The 23,413-nt window shown below is 37.7% G+C and overlaps 1 protein-coding gene and 1 long non-coding RNA gene across 4 annotated transcripts in view; both read left to right on the top strand.

Moving 5' to 3' along the window:
• st6galnac3 (ST6 (alpha-N-acetyl-neuraminyl-2,3-beta-galactosyl-1,3)-N-acetylgalactosaminide alpha-2,6-sialyltransferase 3) overlaps positions 1-23,413 on the top strand; it is a 160,387-nt gene that overhangs the window by 16,138 nt on the left and 120,836 nt on the right.
• On the top strand, positions 10,518-13,881 carry LOC141377749 (uncharacterized). The gene is made up of 3 exons (XR_012390586.1): positions 10,518-11,552; positions 11,650-11,940; positions 11,995-13,881. It is a non-coding gene; the product is annotated as an uncharacterized lncRNA (long non-coding RNA).

The following is a 23,413-nucleotide window of genomic DNA, read 5'->3' as shown; positions in this document are numbered from 1 at the left end:
TGGCTATGAGTGAATTGAAGAAATTAAATTGGCTGTAGTGTATAAATGTGAATGGGTGTGTATGGGTACATCCCAATACTGGGTTGCAGCTGGAAGGGCATCCGTTGCATAAAACATATGCTGTAATAGTTGCCGTTTCATTCCGCTGTGGTGACCTCTGAAATAGAGACTAAGCTGAAGGAAAATTTATTAACGTATCCAAAGCATCCCCCATACCCCCATTCACTATTCTTTATATTCGTCTATTGATATTGTCCATTTACTGGAGTGAATGAAAACACTCATGTTTGTGTTTTGCTGGTTGATAAGTCCCTCTTTTCTGCCCTCAGCCAAATGTACTTATTTAGCCTAAGCAGATAGCTAAACATTAATGGCTTCAGTAAGCACTCGAGAGAAAGGGGAAGCATTCTTTGAAGCTTTAGTGATGTATTACTTGTAATGTTTCTTCCTAATTTTTCTTGTAAGACTGTAACAGAAACAATAAAGACATGAATTTACATTCAGTATCATTAAATGTAACGATATTGCTACTTTTGCATGTCAAAAATCAACTAAAAATGATAACCAACTAATAGTATTTATAATTTGCTGTTAAACTACAGTTGAAGTCAGAATTATTAGCCCCCCTTTGATTTTTTTGTTCGTTTTTAAATATTTCCTTAATGATATTTAACAGAGCAAGGAAATTTTCACTGTATGTCTGATAATATTTTGTCTTCTGTAGAAAGTCTTTTTTTTTGTTTTATTTTGGCTAGAGTGAAAGCATTTTTTAATTTTTTAAAAATAATTTTAAGGTAAAATTTTTTTAGCCCCTTTAAAGGGCACCTATGGTGAAAAATCTACTTTTTAAGCTGTTTGGACAGACATGTGTATATAGTGTAAAGACTTTCATATTGGGGTGACAAACACACACAGTCCTTTTTTTTTCAATTTAACAACATAAAAACGGTGGACCAATTGGAGCGGTTTTCAGACCGACCGCAACTTTACATAGGAGAGTGGTGGCCCTGCCCACCAATATTGATTGACAGCCTCGCGTCACGATCATATCCTTAGTTTGTTGTTTCACGTCCGCCATTTTCAGCGTGTGAGTCAAAGCAATATCACTAAAGTAACACCCTTGCTCTATTTTTAGATGAAAGGCTCATTGGGCTCAACACAAGATCAATATTCTCCACATTATCACTCTAATCGAAATTATTGCTTGTACCTTTTCCGTGGCGCGGCGCAGTGCTTTTCGGAGTTCTGAGTGTGGGTTTCTGTCGGGGTGCACACGGGGGAGCTTCGGGTTGGCGGCTCGGCGGCCACGGCGCTGTTGTGTTTGCCCTAGTGGAGGTCTTTGTTTGAAGTTCTGGAATGCGTGGTGCGACGATCCGGGACACTTCATGTTTCTGCTGCGCCACTGAGAGTGTCTGGTGTGCCGTGTCGCGGCGCATTCGGTGCCTCAGTCAAAGTTAATTCAGTGTGTGTGGTTATCTGTCTCTGTGTACAAGCTCGACACTTGTACACCGAGACTATACAAACTATACAAGGACAAAAATGATTTTGTACTCTCTGCTTGGTCTGTGTCTGAGTCGTACATGTACGGCTGAATGCTGATCCTAGCTTAGCTTAGCTTAGCTTCTCTCTCTCTGCTTAGCTTCTCTCTCTCTGTCTAAAACAGCAAACTGAGTAAACGGCCCCAACATGACACTTTTTAACACATTATAATAAAAACATCTGAACTGTGTGTTGAACTGAACCTAAACTGGTACACTCAGAAGAACCACAATATTTATATTAAATCATAAAAAAGGGGTAAACTATGTGCCCTTTAAGCTATATATTTTTTTCGATAGTCTACATAACAAACCATCGTTATACAATAACTTGCCTAATTACACTAACCTGTCTAGTTCACCAAATTAACCTAGTTAAGCCTTTAAATGTCACTTTAAGCTGTATAAAAGCGTCTTGAAAAATATCTAGTTAAATATTATTTACTGTCATCATGGCAAATATAAACTAAATCAGTTATTAGAAATCAGTTCACCACTTAACGAGATTTTTTTTAGTAATGAAACAAAGTTTTTGGTTTCTGTCATGAATATAAATGTTAATCCAACAATTAAATAATTATTTTACAAACTTGCACAGCTGCAACGCCATCGTGTGGTCAGATGCAGAAATTCATGCAACACACAAACTCTCAATTTCATTATGGATATTATTTAGCTGTTAAGTGCACTTCGCTTAGATACAGCCCAGGGTGCACTATTTGTGAGAACAAGCATTTGTAGTCATGTCTGAAAGTGCCCTCAAGCAACACACAATGCTAAGCAATAGTGAGTGGACAGATGATGTAAACTCAATGGGAAGGAAAACCTATAATGAGAGTGCATTTGTAATAGCTTGCTATGTGTTAAGGGTCTTATCACAGGGTCTGACAAAGCACAAATAAAATTGCATCCCTTACAGTGCACTCAGTTTCATGTGCTCCTTTAAAAGCACTATGTTGAGTAATGCAGAGAAAAGAGGGGCGATTTCAGATACAGCCCAAGACATTTACATTAAAGCATTTAAAGGACACTTTTTTTATCTAAAGTGACTCACTCTGTGAACATACCTGGAGCAGTGGGCTGCCCAGGGAGCAGTTGGAGGTTCGGTGCCTTGCTCGAGGGAATCATTTCAGCCGTGGTATTGGAGTGCAAGAGAGTGTTGGTTATACACTCCTCATATCTACAATTCCTGCTGGTTCCAAATTTCAAACCTGTGACCTTTGGACCACAAGTCCAACTCTCTAACTATTAGGTCAGGGCTGCAGAAGTGCCACAGGCTGTGTTCCACTACACTTTTAGGACACACGCTTTCCAAACTTCTAAATAAAAAAAAAAAATCCTAATATTCCTAAATGTATTGTTATCAATATCAAATCATATTAAACATGATATGGTGATAATTTGTTTTGCAATATCGCCCAACCCTATAGAAAGCTACAGGCAGGTGAGGTTTTACCATAGATAAAATGTTCTGCAGGATTGTGGTTGTCCAGGTTAGTTTGTAGGAGCTGTATGTTTGAATGAGAAGAATAGAAATTCTCATTTGCAACCAGTTGATCAGACCTTGTCCATGGCTGAGAGTCCTGAAGTTGTTCTGCTAGTTGCCTGTGATTTTAAGTACGGTACACACCAAGCCATTGCCAAACATCTAGAACTGTCACAGGGAGAACATGCCAAATCCACACAGAAATGCTAACTGGTCCAGTCGGGACTCGAACCAATGACCTTCTTGCTGTGAGGTGACAGCTGTTGCACAAGACCCCGGGTTTAACCAATTCCCAGTTCCCCAGCTGTGAATGGGAGGAGTCATTCGAGAAATGATCCTTTCCTCAGCATGCGCTAGAAGGATATTCACCTCAATGCTGTGGACACTATAGTGACTGTGCTTTGGGTTTTCTGTCTGTGACCTCCGTATTTCAAATTACCACTGTCTTGACTGACAGTTCATCAAGATATCTGATTCAAGATATCTGATTTTGTCTGTTATTGTGAACCACTATTTTAAAGATCTTCATGCAGCTTCTTCATCAAACACTTCACCCTGAGGCTCTTCAGGGACGTCACTGCTCTGTCTGAGACTACCAAACCCCACAAGTACTTGAATTCATAAACATCTCTTCTCCCAGGAGTGATTGTACCCAATCTATTTTTAGTGTATATATTTATATTAAGTGTCTCTGAAAAAAAACCCCAAAACAAAACAGAAAATCGTACCTAAATTCATGCAGCAAGACTAAATAAGGCTCACACATATATATATATATATATATATATATATATATATATATATATATATATATATATATATATATATATATATATATATATATATATATATACACACACACACTGGCGATCAAAATTAGAGAACAATTTATAAATAATTGAACAATTCTGAAATAATGTCATCTTCACTGCTCAACAGTTAAAGGATTTTTTGTCCCGTCTATACCATGCAACCAGAACACCTTTTTTCACAAAATAACAAAGGCATTTCAACAATAAACATTATTTTGCAGAAAACACACTGATCAAAATTAGAGAACAACAATGACTGTAGCATGGAAAAAGATTACAGCTATATTTTCTGAAGGTTACAACAGTCAGCAATTAGTAGGAAGTGTACAGGGCTCTGCACATGACTTCAGCACATCTGTGGCCACAAGACAGCACTAGTCTCTCACACTGCTCTGGTGTGATTTTGGCACACTCTTCTTTCAGTCTTCTCGACATTTCAGTGACTGTAATAGGTTTCTTGGCCATAACTTTGTCGCAAAAGATTTTCCAGAGTTTCTCTATTGGGTTGAGGTCTGGACTCTGGGCAGACCATGTCATTATTTCAATGTTTTCAGTTTCAAGGAACTGCTTTACCCATTTTCCTGTGTGACATGGCACGTTTTCCTGCATGAACAATGCGGGCTGATTAGGTATTGAACACAGGGAAGCAACCATATGTTGTTGAAGAAGGTTCTGATAAACATTTGCATTCCCTCTGCCATATACCTGTAGAGGCCCAACTCCTGCAGCAAGAAACATGCCCCAAACCATGACACTTCCTCGTCCACTTTTTACTGACTTCTTTATACACTTTGGGTTCATTCTTTCTCCAGTTTGTCGCCGAACATAATGTTTTCCATCGGACCCAAATAAATTAAACTTGCTTTCATCACTGAAGTGAACTTTGGAGCAGTTCTCCTCTGTCCACACAGCATGCTCCTCAGCAAAGCTTATTCTTGCCTTTTGATTCTTTCTGCTAATGAGAGGTTTGGTGACTGCAGAGTGGGCTTTCAGTACAAATGCTCTTAAACATTGAGACTGTATGACGAGACAGATCTTTACCCTGTACAGTGCTGAACTGGTGAGCAGTTCCAGCTTTAGTGTTAAAACGATTGCCCATTGAGATTCTCCGTAGTATCCTGTCATTTCTTCTGTGGATGACCAGCCTTCATGAGGGCCTTGAATGAGTTGTGATGTTGTAAAGATTTAGTATTCGTGAAATCACAGATTTGGAACGACCAACTTGTCTTGCTAATGCTGATAGGGTCATCCCTTTGGCCTTCTTCTGGACAACCTGCTGCCGAAGGCTTTCAGTCACTTTAGAACAGCCCACCATCTTGCAAAGTCAGTGAAACTGGAAATTAGGCTGCCAGGTAAATAGGGGTTGACAGATAATCAAGGGAATTAGCACCAGATTCCAGATTGACACCAATAACTTGGAGGTATCTGAAAGTGTTCTCTAATTTTGATCAGTGTGTTTTCTGCAAAATAATGTTTTCTGCTGAAATGCCTTTGTTATTTTGTGAAAAAAAGGTGTTCTGGTTGCATGGTATAGGCGGGACAAAAAATCCTTTAACTGCTGAGCAGTGAAAATTACATTATTTCAGAATTGTTCAATTATTTATAAATTGTTCTCTAATTTTGATCGCCAGTGTATATTAGGGGTGTCACGATTTCGATTTTTAATCGAAATCGATCGAAAATTATGCTCAATTTCGATTATTGAATCAAAAAATAGAATCGTCGATGCTGCCACGCCCCCATGTCACGTCAGCTTGGCTTGCCAAGTGGGAAAAAACAGGCTTGTTGAAGTGCTTGTTAAACTGCAGAAGCAGGAGACCCGTCGACAGAACTTAAACTCTCTCCTCTCTCAATGAAGTCGCTGGTGTGTAAGCATTTTGGATTTCCAGTTAGTTATGTTGACAACTTTCGTGTTGTCGACAAAAAAAACACAGTTTTGCAAGCTCTGCTATGTACGTATTACGTACGGTTCGTCCGATAGACAACACCGGCATCGCGATCCTCCGCCCGCCCCCGTTGCAAATCCGCTCGCAAAAAGTACACACTCAGGCCCTGTTTACACTGTCTTTGTTTTTAAATGGCATTTTAGAACGACAACGATTTGACATCCACAGTGGCGTGTAGCATTTCAGAGCAGCCCTCCTTCCTCTCTGCCTCTGAAAATGCACATCACGTGACCACACAGACGCACACACAGCCATGCGCTCGAGAGAGCAGGTCCAGGCAGTCAGAGGACTGCTTCAATCTTTCACTCACTTGTACTTAGTCATTTTAGCGAACAGCTCAGATACTGTTAGCTGGTTCCTGTTGGTTGTGCGTCTTTTTTTACCGACGCCATGATAACGACACAGATCACTGCCTATTCACGAGTCCCGCAGAAAAAGTGATTGACAGGTGGTAATTATGTGTGTATCTTGCCTTTATTCATTTACTGTATGAATTGTTTATGGGTAAAACAAAGACCATGCAGGTCAGGTAGTTTAAACGGTAGGCTACAAATAATTAATTGGTCATTAATTAATTAATTATTCATAATCGAAAATCGAATCGTGCCTTTAGAATCGAAAATGTAATGGAATCGAGGATTTGGAGGACCGTGACACCCTTAATATATATATATATATAAATATATATATATATATATATATATATATATATATATATATATATATATATATATATATATATATATATATATATATATATATAATTACAATAAATCATTTGTTATCCTTATGTTACTTATTACATTCTCCCCAGTCTAGGGTTGGGAAGGAGTAATAAAAAAAATTACTGATGTTTTTGCATCTTACACTACATACCTGAAACTTGCCTACAGCACTTATTCATGGTTGCTCTTATAGTTGTGTAAATTGCTTCCTCGTCCTCATTTGTAAGTTGCTTTGGATAAAAGCATCTGCTAAATAACTAGAAAGCAGAGAAAGTTATGGAGGTGTGGATAAAGATTTTCCCTTCTACTGAATCACAAAAACAAGCTTATCAACAAAAAAAAATATATATTTACACATTTATTTAACAAAGCAAACAAATATTGAGGAGGGGTCAAGGCTAACATAAACAAAATATCCTTACTTCAATGTTTTAATCTAAATAAATTAATAAAGAAAAGAAAACAAAATACAAAACAATACACTAACTCCCTTTCTGTTCTTACACAGGAGAAAACTTAGCGAAAAGAAAATGGCAACCACCTCCCTACAGCTTCCAATAAATTAACAATGAATTTAACTATTTCTTTTTGCCACGAAGATAAAGAAAAACACTTCGACAGGTTAGGTGTTAACTCACATGATTTGGCTAAACAAATCCTCTCACCAGAGGAGTAAAGGTCTTTACGGACATTATCAACAATTTAACTAGATAGTAAAGTTTGAGGACAAACTTTATGGTGGCTTGAAAAGCCGAATCTGAAAGTTTGAAGTGGTTTTAAAGTGTAAATAGCATGTTAGTATGATTTTAGCTTGAGGTAACATATTACTAGCATGAATTAGCATGTTAGTAGCATGATTCTTACATGAATTAGCATGTTGTTAGCATGATTCTAGCATGAATTAGCAAGTTACTAGCATGTTTCTAACATGAATTAGCATGTTGTTAACGTGATTCTAGCATGAATTAGCATGTTACTAGCATGATTCTAGCATGAATTAGCATGCTACTTGGATAATTCTAGCATGAATTAGCATGTTAGTAGCATGATTCTTACATGAATTAGCATGTTAGCATGATTCTAGCATGAATTAGCATATTTCTAGCATGAATTAGCATGTTGTTAGCATAAATCTAGCATAAATTAGCATGTTACTAGTATGATTCTAGCATGAATTAGCATGTTGTTAGCATGATTCTAGCATGAATTAGCATTTTACTAGGCGGTTGCTAGGGTGTTTTAAGTGGTTGCTAAGGTGGTGCCAGGCAGTTGCTAAGGTGGTCTGACTAGTTGCTAGGTGGTTGCTAAGGTGTTGCTAGACGGTTGCTAGGGTGTTTTGAGTGGTTGCTAGGTGGTTGCTAAGGTGGTGCTAGGCAGTTGCTAAGGTGTTCTGACTAGTTGCTTAGTGGTTACTAAGGTGTTGCTAGGTGGTCGCTAGGGTATTCTGAGTGGTTGCTAGGTTGTTGCTAAGGTGTTGCTAGGCGGTTGCTAGGGTGTTCTGAGTGGTTGCTAAGGTGTTGCTAGGTGGTTGCTAAGGTATCCTAAGTGGTTGCTAGGTGGTTGCTAAGGTGTTGCTAGGTGGTTGCTAAGGTGTTGCTAGGCGGTTGCTAGGGTGTCCTAAGTGGTTGCTAAGGTGTTGCTACGGTGTTCTGAGTGGTTGCTAGGTGGTTGCTAAGGTGTTGCTAGGTGGTTGCTAAGGTGTCCTAAGTGGTTGCTAGGTGGTTGCTAAGGTGTTGCTAGGCGGTTGCTAGGGTGTCCTAGGTGGTTGCTAAGGTGTTGCTAGGCGGTTGCTAGGGTGTCCTAAGTGGTTGCTAGGTGGTTGCTAAGGTGTTGCTAGGCGGTTGCTAGGGTATTCTGAGTGGTTGCTAAGGCGTTGCTAGGTGGTTGCTAGGGTGTCCTGAGTGGTTGCTAGGTGGTTGCTAAGGTGTTGCTAGGTGGTTGCTAGGGTGTCCTAAGTGGTTGCTAGGTGGTTGCTAAGGCGTTGCTAAGCAGTTGCTATGGTGTTCTGAGTGGTTGCTAAGGTGTTGCTAGGTGGTTGCTAAGGTGTCCTAAGTGGTTGCTAGGTGGTTGCTAAGGTGTTGCTAGGTGGTTGCTAAGGTGTTGCTAGGCGGTTGCTAGGGTGTCCTAAGTGGTTCCTAGGTGGTTGCTAAGGTGTTGCTAGGCGGTTGCTAAGGTGTCCCAAGTGGTTGCTAGGTGGTTGCTAAGGTGTTGCTAGGTGGTTGCTAAGGTATTCTGAGTGGTTGCTAAGGCGTTGCTAGGCGGTTGCTAGGGTGTCCTTAGTGGTCGCTAGGCCCTTACTAAGGCTTTACTAGGCCGTTGCTAGGCGGTTGCTAGGGTAGTTTGGGTGGTTGCTAGGCAGTTGCTAGGGTACCCTGGTTGGTTACTAGGCAAGCCCCACATACATGCTTGATAAAACATTTATACTTAGTAAGCATTTCTAGCAAGTTACAGTACTTGGCTAGTCAATATTAGCATGTAGCTAGTCACTGCTAGCATGTGTAGCATATAGGAAGTTCCGTATGCTAGCATGAGTCAAACGAGCCAATCTCCAAGTCTCTACGATGTTCTGATGCTGAGATATAGCTGTTGATGAATGGTTGCTAGGGTACTCTGTTTTGTTGCTATGGGCGAGGTTACAGAGTGAACTTGAATGTGGTTGGTTGTCTTAGTCAAATGAACCAACCCCCTTGTCTCTATGACACTGCTATGCAAAGATATGCATCTTGGCCTATTTTAATGGAAGTCTATGGAATCAATTTGGGGGCGTGGCTTGTGAGCTTTATTATCATATTGAGATGCTCATTGGTTGTCTGAGTCAGATGAGCCATCCCCCAAGTCAATAGGACACTGCTATGCAAAGATATGCATGTAGGCCAGTTATTAACATGAGTCTAGTATGAATTAGCATGTTACTAGCATGATTCTAGTTCAAATTAGCATGTCATTAGCATGTTTCCAGTATGAGTTAGCATGTCATTAGCATGATTAGCATATGAGTAGCATGTTGCTAGCATGATTGGCATGTCATTAGCATGTTAGAATTATAAGCATTTGATAGCACAGCTAATTACATTATATAGGACAGTTGCTAGGGTGCAGTATGTGGTAGTTAGGGGTGTGGCTAGAAAGTTAAAAGGCCATCAGTGATTGGCTGCTGGCTAGACTGAGTTAAATGAGCTCAGCCATTAGTCTCTATGACAGTCTGATGCAAAGTTATGAGCTCACAAAGTTTGATCCCATGTTAAGTCAATTAGAGTCTTTTGTAATGGAAGTCTACGGGACAGTTGCTAGGGTGCAGTATGTGGTAGTTAGGGGTGTGGCTAGAAAGTTAAAAGCTCATCAGTTATTGGCAGTTTGGTAGTCTGAGTTAAATGAGCTCAGCCATTAGTCTGTATGACAGTCTGATGCAGAGTTATGAGCTCACAAAGTTTGATCCCATGTTAAGTCAATGAAAGTCTTTTGAATGGAAGTCTACGGGACAGTTGCTAGGGTGCCATAAGTGGTTGCTAGGGAGTGGCTAGTAAGTCTAAAGGTCATCAGTGATTGGCTGCTGACTAGACTGAGTTGAATGAGGCCTGACTCTAGTCTGTAGGACAGTCTGATGCAGAGTTATGAGCTCACAAAGGTTGACCCAATGTTAAGTCAATGGCAGTCTTTTACAATGGAAGTCTATGGGACAGTTGCTAGGGTGTCAAAAGTGGTTGCTAGGGAGTGGCTAGTAAGTTTAAAGGTCATCAGTTATTGGCGGCTGGCTAGACTGAGTTAAATGAGCCCAGTTAGAAGTCTGTAGGACAGTCTGATGCAGAGTTATGAGGTCACAAAGTTTGACCCAATGTTAAGTCAATGGGAATTTTGGGAATTTTCCGGGTCGTTTTTCGGAAAACCGAAAGTCGGATCAGTTGGAACAGATATAGCAACCCGAGTCAGACCAGTTTGAAGGTTTGACGAAAGTTTGAAGTATGAAGCTTGAAAAGTTTAGGAGGAGATACACTTTAAAATTAGTCTCAGAAGAAAGAAGAAGAAGAAGAAGAAGAACTAGACAGTAAAGTTCGTCGAGACAAACTTTGAGGCTGGCTTGACAAAGCCTGTTGGTAATAGTTTATTTAGTTTAAAAACAGTTTGAAAAAGTATAAGTAGCATGTTATTAGCATGATTCTAGCATGAATTAGCATGATTCTAGCATGGATTAGCATGTTATTAGCATGAGTGTAGTACAAATTAGCATTTTATTAGCATGATTCTAGTATAAATTAGCATGTTATTAGCATTCTTCTAGCATGAATTAGCATGTTACTAGCATGATTCTAGAATAAATTAGCATGTCACTAGCATGATTCTAGTATGAATTAGCATGCTACTAGCATGATTCTAGCATGAATTAGCATGTTACTAGCATGATTCTAGCATGAATTAGCATGTTACTAGTATGATTCTAGCATGAATTAGCATGTTACTAGCATGATTCTAGCATGAATTAGCCTGTTACTAGAGTGATTCTAGTATGAATTAGCAGGTTATTAGCATGATTCTAGCATGAATAAGCATGATTCTAGTATGAATTAGCATGTTACTAGAATGATTCTAGCATGAATTAGCATGTTACTCGCATGATTCTAGCATGAATTAGCATGTTATTAGCATGATTATAGTATGAATTAGCATGTTACTAGCATGAATCTAGCGTGAATTAGCCTGTTATTAGCATGATTCTAGCATGCATTAGCATGTTACTAGCATGATTCTAGTATGAATTAGCATGTTATTAGTATGATTCTAGTATGAATTAGCATGTTATTAGCATGATTGTAGTATGAATTAGCATGTCACATAGCATGCTTAGGTGGTTGCTAGGGTATTCTGAGTGGTTGCAAAGTCGTTGCTAGGCAGTTGCTAGGGTGTCCTGAGTGGTTGCTAGGTGGCTGCTAAGATGTTGCTAGGGTGTTGCTAGGTGGTTGCTATGGTGTTCTGAGTGGTTGCTAGGTTGTTGCTAGGCAGTTGCTAGGGTGCTCTGATTGGTTGCTAGGTGGTTGCTAAGGTCTTGCTAGGTGGTTGCTAGGGTGTTCTGAGTGGTTGCTAAGGTGTTGCTAGGCAGTTGCTAGGGTGTTCTAAGTGGTTGCTAGGTTGTTGCTAAGGTGTTGCTAGGTGGTTGCTAGGGTGTTCTGAGTGGTTGCTAGGTGGTTGCTAAGGTGTTGCTAGGTGGTTGCTAAGGAGTCCTAAGTGGTTGCTAGGTGGTTGCTAAGGTGTTGCTAGGTGGTTGCTAGGGTGTTCTAAGTGGTTGCTAAGGCGTTGCTAGGCGGTTGCTAGGGTGTCCTGAGTGGTTGCTAGGTGGTTGCTAAGGTGTTGCTAGGTGGTTGCTAGGGTGTCCTGAGTGGTTGCTTGGTGGTTGCTAAGGCATTGCTAGGCGGTTGCTAGGGTGTTCTGACTGGTTGCTTGGTGGTTGCTAAGGCATTGCTAGGCGGTTGCTAGGGTGTTCTGACTGGTTGCTAGGTGGTTGCTAAGGTGTTGCTAGGCGGTTGATAAGGTGTCCCAAGTGGTTGCTAGGTGGTTGCTAAGGTGTTGCTATGTGGTTGCTAGGGTATTCTGAGTGGTTGCTAAGGCGTTGCTAGGCGGTTGCTAGGGTGTCCTGAGTGGTCGCTAGGCCCTCACTAAGGCATTACTAGGCCGTTGCTAGGTGGTTGCTAGGCGGTTGCTAGGGTAATTTGGGTGGTTGCTAGGCAGTTGCTAGGGTACCCTGGTTGGTTACTAGGCAAGCCTTACATACATGCTTGATAAAACATTTATACTTAGTAAGCATTTCTAGCAAGTTACAGTACTTGGCTAGTCAATATTATCATGTAGCTAATCACTGCTAGCATGTGTAGCATTTAGGAAGTTCCGTTTGCTATCATGAGTCAAACGAGCCAATCTCCAAGTCTCTACGATGTTCTGATGCTGAGATATAGCTGTTGATGAATGGTTGCTAGGGTACTCTGTTTTGTTGCTATGGGCGAGGTTACAGAGTGCACTTGAATGTGGTTGGCTGTCTAAGTCAAATGAACCAACCCCCATGTCTCTATGACACTGCTATGCAAAGATATGCATCTTGGCCTATTTTAATGGAAGTCTATGGAATCAATTTGGGGGCGTGGCTTGTGAGCTTCATTATCATATTGAGATGCTCATTGGTTGTCTTGAGTCAGATGAGCCATCCCCCAAGTCAATAGGACACTGCTAAGCAAAGATATGCATGTAGGCCAGTTATTAACATGAGTCTAGTATGAATTAGCATGTTACTAGCATGATTCTTGTACAAATTAGCATGTCATTAGCATGTTTCCAGTATGAGTTAGCATGTCATTAGCATGATTAGCATATGAGTAGCATGTTGCTAGCATGATTGGCATGTCATTAGCATGTTAGAATTATAAGCATTCGATAGCACAGCTAATTACATTCTATAGGACAGTTGCTAGGGTGCAGTATGTAGTAGTTAGGGGTGTGGCTAGAAAGTTAAAAGGCCATCAGTGATTGGCTGCTGGCTAGACTGAGTTAAATGAGCTCAGCCATTAGTCTCTATGACAGTCTAATGCAGAGTCATAAGCTCACAAAGTTTGATCCCATGTTAAGTCAATGAGAGTCTTTTGTAATGGAAGTCTACGGGACAGTTGCTAGGGTGAAGTATGTGGTAGTTAGGGGTGTGGCTAGAAAGTTAAAAGCTCATCAGTTATTGGCAGTTTGGTAGTCTGAGTTAAATGAGCTCAGCCATTAGTCTCTATGACAGTCTGATGCAGAGTTATGAGCTCACAAAGTTTGATCCCATGTTAAGTCAATTAGAGTCTTTTGAATGGAAGTCTACGGGACAGTTGCTAGGGTGCAGTATGTGGTAGTTAGGGGAGTGGCTAGAAAGTTAAAAGCTCATCAGTAATTGGCAGTTTGGTAGTCTGAGTTAAATGAGCTCAGCCATTAGTCTGTAGGACAGTCTGATGCAGAGTTATGAGCTCATAAAGTTTGATCCCATGTTAAGTCAATGAGAGTCTTTTGAATAGAAGTCTATGGGACAGTTACTAGGGTCCAAAAGTGGTTGCTAGGGCGTGGCTAGAAAGTTTAAAGGTGATCAGTCATTGGCAGTTTGATAGTCTGAGTTAAATGAGCCCAGTTAGAAGTCTGTGTGACAGTCTGATGCAGAGTTATGAGCTCACAAAGTTTGATCCAATGTTAAGCCTATGGGATTTTTCCGACAGTCCCGGGACGTTTTTCGGAAAACCGAAAGTCGGATCAGTCTGAGGAGATATAGCAACACGAGTCAGAATAGTTTGGAGGTCTGGAGCAAGTTTGGTGGTAATAGCTCAAAAGCTCTAGGAGGAGATAGAGTTAGAAATTTAGTCTCAGAAGATTAATAAAAAAAATAAAAAAAATGAGAACAAACTTTGAGGCTGGCTTGTGAAAGCCTGACGGTAATAGTTTATTTAGTTTAAACAGTTTTTAAAACTATGAAAAGATAGATAGATAGATAGATAGATAGATAGATAGATAGATAGATAGATAGATAGATAGATTAGCATGTTATTAGCATGATTCTAGCATGAATTAGCATGTTTTTAACATGATTCTAGCATGAATTAGCATGTTACAACATGATTTTAGCGTAAATTAGCATGTTACTAGCATGATTTTAGCATGAATTAGCATGATTCTAGCATGAATTAGCATGTTGTTAGCATGATTCTAGCATGAATTAGCATGTTGTTAGCACGATTCTAGCATTAATTAGCATGTTACTAGCATGATTCTAGCATGAATTAGCATGTAACTAGCATGATTCTAGCATGAATTAGCATGCTACTAGCATGAATTAGCATGTTGTTAGCATGATTCTAGCATGAATTAGCATGTTGTTAGCATGATTCTAGCATGAATTAGCATGTTACTAGCATGATTTTAGCATGAATTAGCATGTTACTAGCATGATTCTAGCATAAATTAGCATGTTGTTAGCATGATTCTAGCATGAATTAGCATGCTACTAGCATGATTCTAGCATGAATTAGCATGTTGTTAGCATGATTCTAGCATGAATTAGCATGTTGTTAGCATGATTCTAGCATGAATTAGCATGTTACTAGCATGATTCTAGCATAAATTAGCATGTTACTAGCATGATTCTAGCATGAATTAACATGCTACTAGCATGATTCTAGCATGAATTAGCATGTTGTTAGCATGATTTTAGCATGAATTAGCATGTTACTAGCATGATTCTAGCATAAATTAGCATGTTGTTAGCATGATTCTAGCATGAATTAGCATGTTGTTAGCATGATTCTAGCATGAATTAGCATGTTACTAGCATGATTCTAGCATGAATTAGCATGTTGTTAGCATGATTCTAGCATGCATTAGCATGCTACTAGCATGATTCTAGCATGAATTAGCATGAATTAGCATGTTGTTAGCATGATTCTAGCATGAATTAGCATGTTACTAGCATGATTTTAGCATGAATTAGCATGTTACTAGCATGATTCTAGCATAAATTAGCATGTTACTAGCATTATTCTAGCATGAATTAGCATGTTACTAGCATGATTCTAGCATGAATTAGCATGTTGTTAGCATGATTCTAGCATGAATTAGCATGTTACTAGCATGATTCTAGCATGAATTAGCATGTTGTTAGCATGATTCTAGCATGAATTAGCATGTTGTTAGCATGATTCTAGCATGAATTAGCATGTTACTAGCATGATTCTAGCATGAATTAGCATGTTGTTAGCATGATTCTAGCATGAATTAGCATGTTACTAGCATGATTCTAGCATGAATTAGCATGTTGTTAGCATGATTCTAACATCAATTTGAATGTTACTAGCATGATTCTAGCATGGATTAGCATGTTGTTAGCATGATTCTAGTATAAATTAGCATGTGACTAGCATGATTCTAGCATGAATTAGCATGTGACTAGCATGATTCTAGCATGAATTAGCATGTAACTAGCATGTTTCTAGCATGAATTAGCATATTGTTAGCATGATAGATAGATAGATAGATAGATAGATAGATAGATAGATAGATAGATAGATAGATAGATAGATAGATAGATACAGACACAGACAGACAGACAGACAGACAGACAGACAGACAGATACAGACAGACAGATAGATAGATAGATAGATAGATAGATAGATAGATAGATAGATAGATAGATAGATAGAAAGATGTAGATAGATAGATAGATAGGTAGAGGTAGATAGATAGATAGATAGATAGATAGATAGATAGATAGATAGATAGATAGATAGATAGATAGATAGATAGATAGAAAGATGTAGATAGATAGATAGATAGATAGATAGATAGATAGATAGATAGATAGATAGATAGATGGTGTATGAGCATGAGTCAAACAAGCCAACCCCCGCCTCTCTACGATGTTCTGATGCTGAGATATAGCTGGTGTCATATCGTTGCTAGGTTAGTCTGTTTTGTTGCTATGGAGTTGATTGACAGCTAAGACTGATGATGTATACAAGCTTCTTGCCAGTATGAACAGTTAAAAACAATCCCCATGTCTCTATCACACTGCAGCATGACAATATCAGTCTGAACCTCTTTAATGGCAGTCTATGGGACAGTTGCTAGGGTGCAGTATCTGGTTGTTAGGGTGTGGCTAGAAAGTTAAAAGGCCATCGGTGATTGGCTGCTGGCTAGACTGAGTTAAATGAGCTCAGCCATTAGTCTGTAGGACAGTTTGATGCAGAGTTATGAGCTCACAAAGTTTGATCCAATGTAAAGTCAATGAGAGTCTTTTGCAATGGAAGTCTATGGGACGGTTTCTAGGGTCCAAAAGTGGTTGCTAGGGCGTGGCCAGAAAGTTTAAAGGTGATCAGTCATTGGCAGATTGATGGTCTGAGTTAAATGAGCCTAGTTAGAAGTCTGTGTGACATTCTGACGCGGAGTTATGAGGTCGCAAAGTTTGATCCAATGTTACGTCTATGGGATTTTTCCGACGGTCCCGGGACGTTTTTCGGAAAACCGAAAGTCGGATCAGTCGGAAAAGATATAGCAACTCGAGTCAGAATAGTTCGGAGGTCTGACCCAAGTTTGATGGTCATAGCTTGAAAGGCCTAGGACGAGATAGAGTTTAATTTTTAGTCTCAGAAGAAGAATAATAATATAGAACTAGAACCTAAAGTTCGTTGACGAACTTTGATGTTGGCTTGAGAAAGCCAACGTGACTGCGCCGGGGACTCAAAGGCAGTTGGCAGGAAGCACAGCGGTTGAGAAGTGGTTGCTAGGCGGTTGCTAAGATGTTGCTAAGGCATTCCTAGGTAGTTGCTAGGGTGTTCTGAGTGGTTTCTAGGCTGTTGCTAGGGTCCACTGGACTGTTAATCGGAAGGCCTCATTTACATTTTTTATCAAATCGAGAGAGAGAGAGAGAGAGAGAGAGAGAGAGAGAACTGATTTGTTCAGGTTGTTTAATGCAGATCACTATAGTATAGTTAGTATTTATAGTATATATTATAATCTGAACAAAATTACATTATAATAAATATCATATAAAGAAAAATATTAAATTAAAATACTAATGAAACAATAGCACATGCATTTAGTTAATTTGTCTTTTATTTAATCAGTCTTATCAGTTTTGCAGTTAATAAAGAGTACAGTCAATTTACAGTAATTTGCAGCGTTATATATATCGTTATAGTTATATAGTTATATACAGTTTACAGGAAGAAAATTGCATTAAATACAATATTAGGCCATCTTCATCACGTGGTTAATTCTGACCAATGACGTTGTTCCACCCCACTGGCCACTAACACAATGTTATAATCGTAATATTTAATTGTCATCACCTGGGTGATTTTATTTTTTTTTGGTACAGCATAGGCCAAAAGCTTGGCTTTCATTGTCATTATCACAAGTGAGGAGAAGGCTTTTTTGCGGTACAGAATATTCTGTTTTGAAAGAAATATCTGAAGTAAACTTATGTTTTTGCCAACATAAAAGGGGGATAAAAAATAATCCTTATAACCCTAACCATAAATGTGTGTGTGTGTATGTGTATATATATATATATATATATATATATATATATATATATATATATATATATATATATATATATATATATATATATATATATACATATATATATATATACATATATATATATATACATATATATATATATACATATATATATATATACATATATATATATATATATATATATATATATATATATATATATATATATATATATATATATATATATATATATACACTGTTGAAGTCAGAATTATTAACCCCCAGTTGATTTTTTTTCCCTTTTTTAAATATTTCCCAAATGGTGTTTAACAGAGCAAGGACATTTTCACTGTATGTCTGATAATATTTTTCTTCTTGAGAAAGTCTTATTTGTTTTATTTCGGCTAGAATAAAAGCAGTTATTAATTATTTAAAAACCATTTTTGGGACACAATTATTATCCCATTTAAGATATTTTTTTTTTTTTGATAATCTACAGAACAAACCATCGTTATAAAATAACTTGCCTAATTACCCTAACCTGCCTAGTTACCCTTATTAACCTAGTTAAGCCTTTAAATGTGACTTTAAGCTGTATAGAAGTGTCTTGAAAAATATCAAGTCAAACATTATTTAATGTCATCATGGCAAAGATAAAATAAATCAGTTATTAGAAATAGGTTTTTAAAACTATTATGCTTAGAAATGTGCTGAAACAATCTTCCCTCCATTAAACAGAAATTGGGGAAAAAATAAACAGGGGAGCTAATAATTCTGACATCAACTGTATGAATATATATATATATATATATATATATATATATATATATATATATATATATATATATATATATATATATATATATATATATATATATATATATATATATATATATATATATATATATATATATATATATATATACAGGGCTCGAAATTAACTTTTTTACTTGGTAGCACCGGTGCTCCCAACTTCAAATATTCAGGGGCACCAAAATAAATTTAGGAGCACCAGAAAAAATTTAGGAGCACCCACCAAAAATGAATGAGCACCGCTGCAAATTGCTTTTTAAGGGATTTATTGTATTTTAAAACAACATCAATAGGACTGACAAAAACTAGAAACAACTATCTAACTAATGCTGCGAAGACATTGATATTTGTGTGCAATAATTCTAAAATGAATGTCTAATAATTAGGCCATAGAATATTAGTGATGATGAAAATGACAATAATAGTAACAATGAATTCCATTTCTCATTATGATACTGCCTTGAATGTGCATGAATGTAGGTTATCTGCTATAAAATGTCTGTTACTTTATATAAAATAATTGTATAGTTTGCATCAAACAAAAATGAAGCATTGCAGTAAGAAATATTGATTTTGTACTGCTGTTTTTATATGCATGTCAATTTAATAAATAATATTTCTGCTACAAAACAAACAAAAGATTATAATAAATAATTCAATTCAATGATGAAAGCTGCAAAGCAGTCATCAGTAAATAAATAAAAAAATAATATACACCTCAAAAAAGAATAGACAAAACAAAGAAAGTAAAGTCTCACTTCTATCACTCTTTAAAAGTTTTGGTTTCAGTTTGTGTCAATTTAAAGGTTCAGTCTGAGATGATCTTCATTTTTCTGTGTTTGTGGAAAAGCTGGCGAGTCAGCCGACCCAATTAATGAGCAGGCAGAGCAGGATTCTTGCACTAACCATCGGCGCAATACTGGTCTTTGTTATGAGCCGCAGTTTCAGTGATCTCAGCTGGTGGATCATTATTCACCACGTGACGTGTCACGATCTCTCTCATCTACACCTCAACTTTAGATGGGGTTTGCAAACCTGTGTGCTTTAAGTTTTTACTCTTCAGCCGTTTGCATTTCCCGTGGTCATAAAAGCTCCTTCCCTGTCATCTGACAGCGGAATACCTTGAGTGATTGACAGCTAATATGAACCAATATAGCGGCAGGGAAGAGCGATTCAGCACGTTTTTACAAAAAATCAAAACAGGTCGCACTACAACCATTATCAGCAGTTGCACTAATGCGCCCAAATATGTTATGAGGTCGCATAGATTAATTTTCAGGCGCATATGCGACCAAAATGGTCGCAATTTCAGCTTCAAATGTTGTAACAAGCACGTCTGAAATGAGCCCGAATTTCTGTAGATTCAAAACAGTCAGTCCGGATATCCCCGCCTCTTAAAGGGCCAGTACTAAATTACAAAGGGCTCAAAAATAGTCTTCTGGCGCCATCTCGTGGACACTCTGACACGCTTTGAGTCTGAATTTTACAAATTTAATATAAAAAAATATTTATAGGAAAACTGTTATTTATAATTACACCAAATAAATATGATAATTATCTGTAATTTCAAACACATCTTTTGGCCAAATTTGAGGATTGTATACTTTTTTATATGCCCCAAATACTCGATACAATTTTTTAATTAAAAAATTTTTAATTCAAAAACTACAAATCTTATCAGGATGAGGACATACAGCAACCATCTCATGAGCAGTAGGCAGCTTTTGACCAAATTTGGGGCTTGTAGCATCTAAGCCCTGGGAGGAGAAGCGATTGCTTTTTTTTGGTCAGAAGCCGGAATAATAATAATAATAAGAATAAGTTTAAGTAGCATTACAGTATGTTGGCTTTCTCAAGCCAACATAATAACTAGATTCTTAAAGTTTGAGAACAAACTTTGAGGCTGGCTTGTGAAAGCCTGACGGTAATAGTTTATTTAGTTTAAACAGTTTTAAAAAGTAAGAATAGATAGATAGATGATAGATAGATAGATAGATAGATAGATAGATAGATAGATAGATAGATAGATAGATAGATTAGCATGTTATTACCATGATTTTAACGTGAATTAGCATGTTGTTAGCATGATTCTAGCATGAATTAGCATGTTACTAGCATGATTTTAGCATGAATTAGCATGTTGTTAGCATGATTTTAGCATGAATTAGCATGTTACTAGCATGATTTTAGCATGAATTAGCATGTTGTTAGCATGATTTTAACATGAATTAGCATGTTGTTAGCACGATTCTAGCATGAATTAGCATGTTACTAGCATGATTCTAGCATGAATTAGCATGTACCTAGCATGATTTTAACATGAATTAGCATGTTACTAGCATGATTTTAGCATGAATTAGCACAATTCTAGCATGAATTAGCATGTTGTTAGCATGATTCTAGCATTAATTAGCATGTTGTTAGCATGATTCTAGCATGATTTAGCATGTTACTAGCAAGATTCTAGCATGAAATAGCATGCTACTAGCATGATTCTAGCATAAATTAGCATGTTGTTAGCATGCTTCTAGCATGAATTAGCATGTTACTAGCATGATTCTAGCATGAATTAGCATGTTGTTAGCATGATTCTAACATGAATTAGCATGTTATTAGCATGATTCTAGCATGAATTAGCATGTTGTTAGCATGATCCTAGCATGAATTAGCATTTGACTAGCATGATTCTAGCATGAATTAACATGTTGTTAGCATGATTCTAGCATGAATTAGCATGTTGTTAGCATGATTCTAGCATAAATAAGCATGCTGTTAGCATGATTCTAGCATGAATTAGCATGTGACTAGCATGATTCTAGCTTGAATTAGCATGTTGTTAGCATGATTCTAGCATGAATTAGCATGTTCCTAGCATGATTCTAGCATGAATTAGCATGTTGTTAGCATGATTCTAACATGAATTAGCATGCTACTAGCATGATTCTAGCACGAATTAGCATGTTGTTAGCATGATTCTAACATGAATTAGCATGTAACTAGCATGATTCTAGCATGAATTAGCATGTTGTTAGCATGATTCTAGCATGAATTAGCATGTGACTAGCATGATTCTAGCATGAATTAGCATGTTGTTAGCATGATTCTAGTATGAATTAGCATGTGACTGGCATGATTCTAGCATGAATTAGCATGTAACTAGCATGATTCTAGCATGAATTAGCATGTAACTAGCATGATTCTAGCATGAATTAGCATGTTGTTAGCATGATGGACAGATAGATAGATAGATAGATAGATAGATAGATAGATAGAGGTAGATAGATAGATAGATAGATAGATAGATAGATAGATAGATAGATAGATAGAGGTAGGTAGGTAGATAGATAGATAGATAGATAGATAGATAGATAGATAGATAGATAGATAGATAGATAGATAGAGGTAGGTAGGTAGATAGATAGAGGTACATAGATAGATAGATAGATAGATAGATAGATAGATAGATAGATAGATAGATAGATAGATAGATAGATAGATAGATAGATAGATAGATAGATGGTGTGCGAGCCTGATTCAAACAAGCCAACCCCCGCCTCTCTACGATGTTCTGATGCTGAGATATAGCTGCTATTATATCGTTGCTAGGTTAGTCTGTTTTGTTGCTATGGAGTTGATTGACAGCTTAGACTGATGATGTATCAAAGCTTCTTGCCAGTATGAACAGTTAAAAACAACCCCCATGTCTCTATCACACTGCAGCATGACAATATCAGTCTGAACCTCTTTAATGGCAGTCTATGGGACAGTTGCTAGGGTGCAGTTTCTGGTTGTTAGGGTGTGGCTAGATAGTTAAAAGGCCATCAGTGATTGGCTGCTGGCTAGACTGAGTTAAATGAGCTCAATCATTAGTCTGTAGGACAGTCTGATGCAGAGTTATGAGCTCACAAAGTTTGATCCCATGTAAAGTCAATGAGAGTATTTTGCAATGGAAGTCTATGGGACGGTTTCTAGGGTCCAAAAGTGGTTGCTAGGGCGTGGCCAGAAAGTTTAAAGGTGGTCAGTCATTGGCAGTTTGATAGTCTGAGTTAAATGAGCCCAGTTAGAAGTCTGTGTGACATTCTGATGCGGAGTTATGAGGTCACAAAGTTTGATCCAATGTTACGTCTATGGGATTTTTCCGACGGTCCCGGGACGTTTTTCGGAAAACCGAAAGTCGGATCAGTCGGAAAGGATATAGCAACTCGAGTCAGAATAGTTCGGAGGTCTGACCCGAGTTTGATGGTCATAGCTTGAATGGCCTAGGACGAGATAGAGTTTAATTTTTAGTCTCAGAAGAAGAATAATAAATATAATAATAAGTTTAATAGGATAACAGTAGTCTGGCTTGCTACACAAGCCAGCCTAATAATAATAAGTTTAATAGGATAACAGTAGTCTGGCTTGCTACACAAGCCAGCCTAATAATAATAAGTTTAATAGGATAACAGTAGTCTGGCTTGCTACACAAGCCAGCCTAATAATAATAAGTTTACGTGAGATAACAGTATGTTGGCTTTTCAAGCCACCATAATTACATCAAAAAGCCCAAAACCTCAATAAAAAGCCAGCAGAAGGGATTTCTATCCCAAAGATCACAGCTCTGTCTTATATCCACAATCCAATCCTTTAGTGGACCAATCTGGACAGAGAATCCATCAGTAGAGCCATTTTGCAGGGTTGACTCCACCTGATCAGAATTAAAAATTAAAACCTCATTGAAGTGGGGAGAGAGAGAGAGAGAGAAAGAGAGAGAAATAAATAAATACATGATATCTACAAGAGACGTTCATGGAACTCAACATACTTTAATTGATTAAAGAGATAGTTTGCCTAGAACTGTAATTTCACTATTTACTGACTCTCAAAAGGTTTCAAACCATTATGTGTTTCTTTTTTATTTGTTAAACACAAACTAACATATTATGAGGAAAGCTGGGAACCAATGACTTTCTTCCATAGAAGGAACAAAATTTATCATGGAAGTCAATGGTTACAGATGAAAGGTGAGTAAAGGATGGAAGAATTTTAATATTTGGTTGAATTATTCCTTTAACATTCTAGGGCCTGAGGGTGTTT

The sequence above is a fragment of the Danio rerio genome, chromosome 2 (assembly GCF_049306965.1).
Source record: "Danio rerio strain Tuebingen ecotype United States chromosome 2, GRCz12tu, whole genome shotgun sequence".
Classification (NCBI taxonomy): Eukaryota; Metazoa; Chordata; class Actinopteri; order Cypriniformes; family Danionidae; genus Danio; species Danio rerio.
Note: the sequence above shows the minus strand (reverse complement) of the source record. Positions and strands in the feature narration are given on the sequence as shown.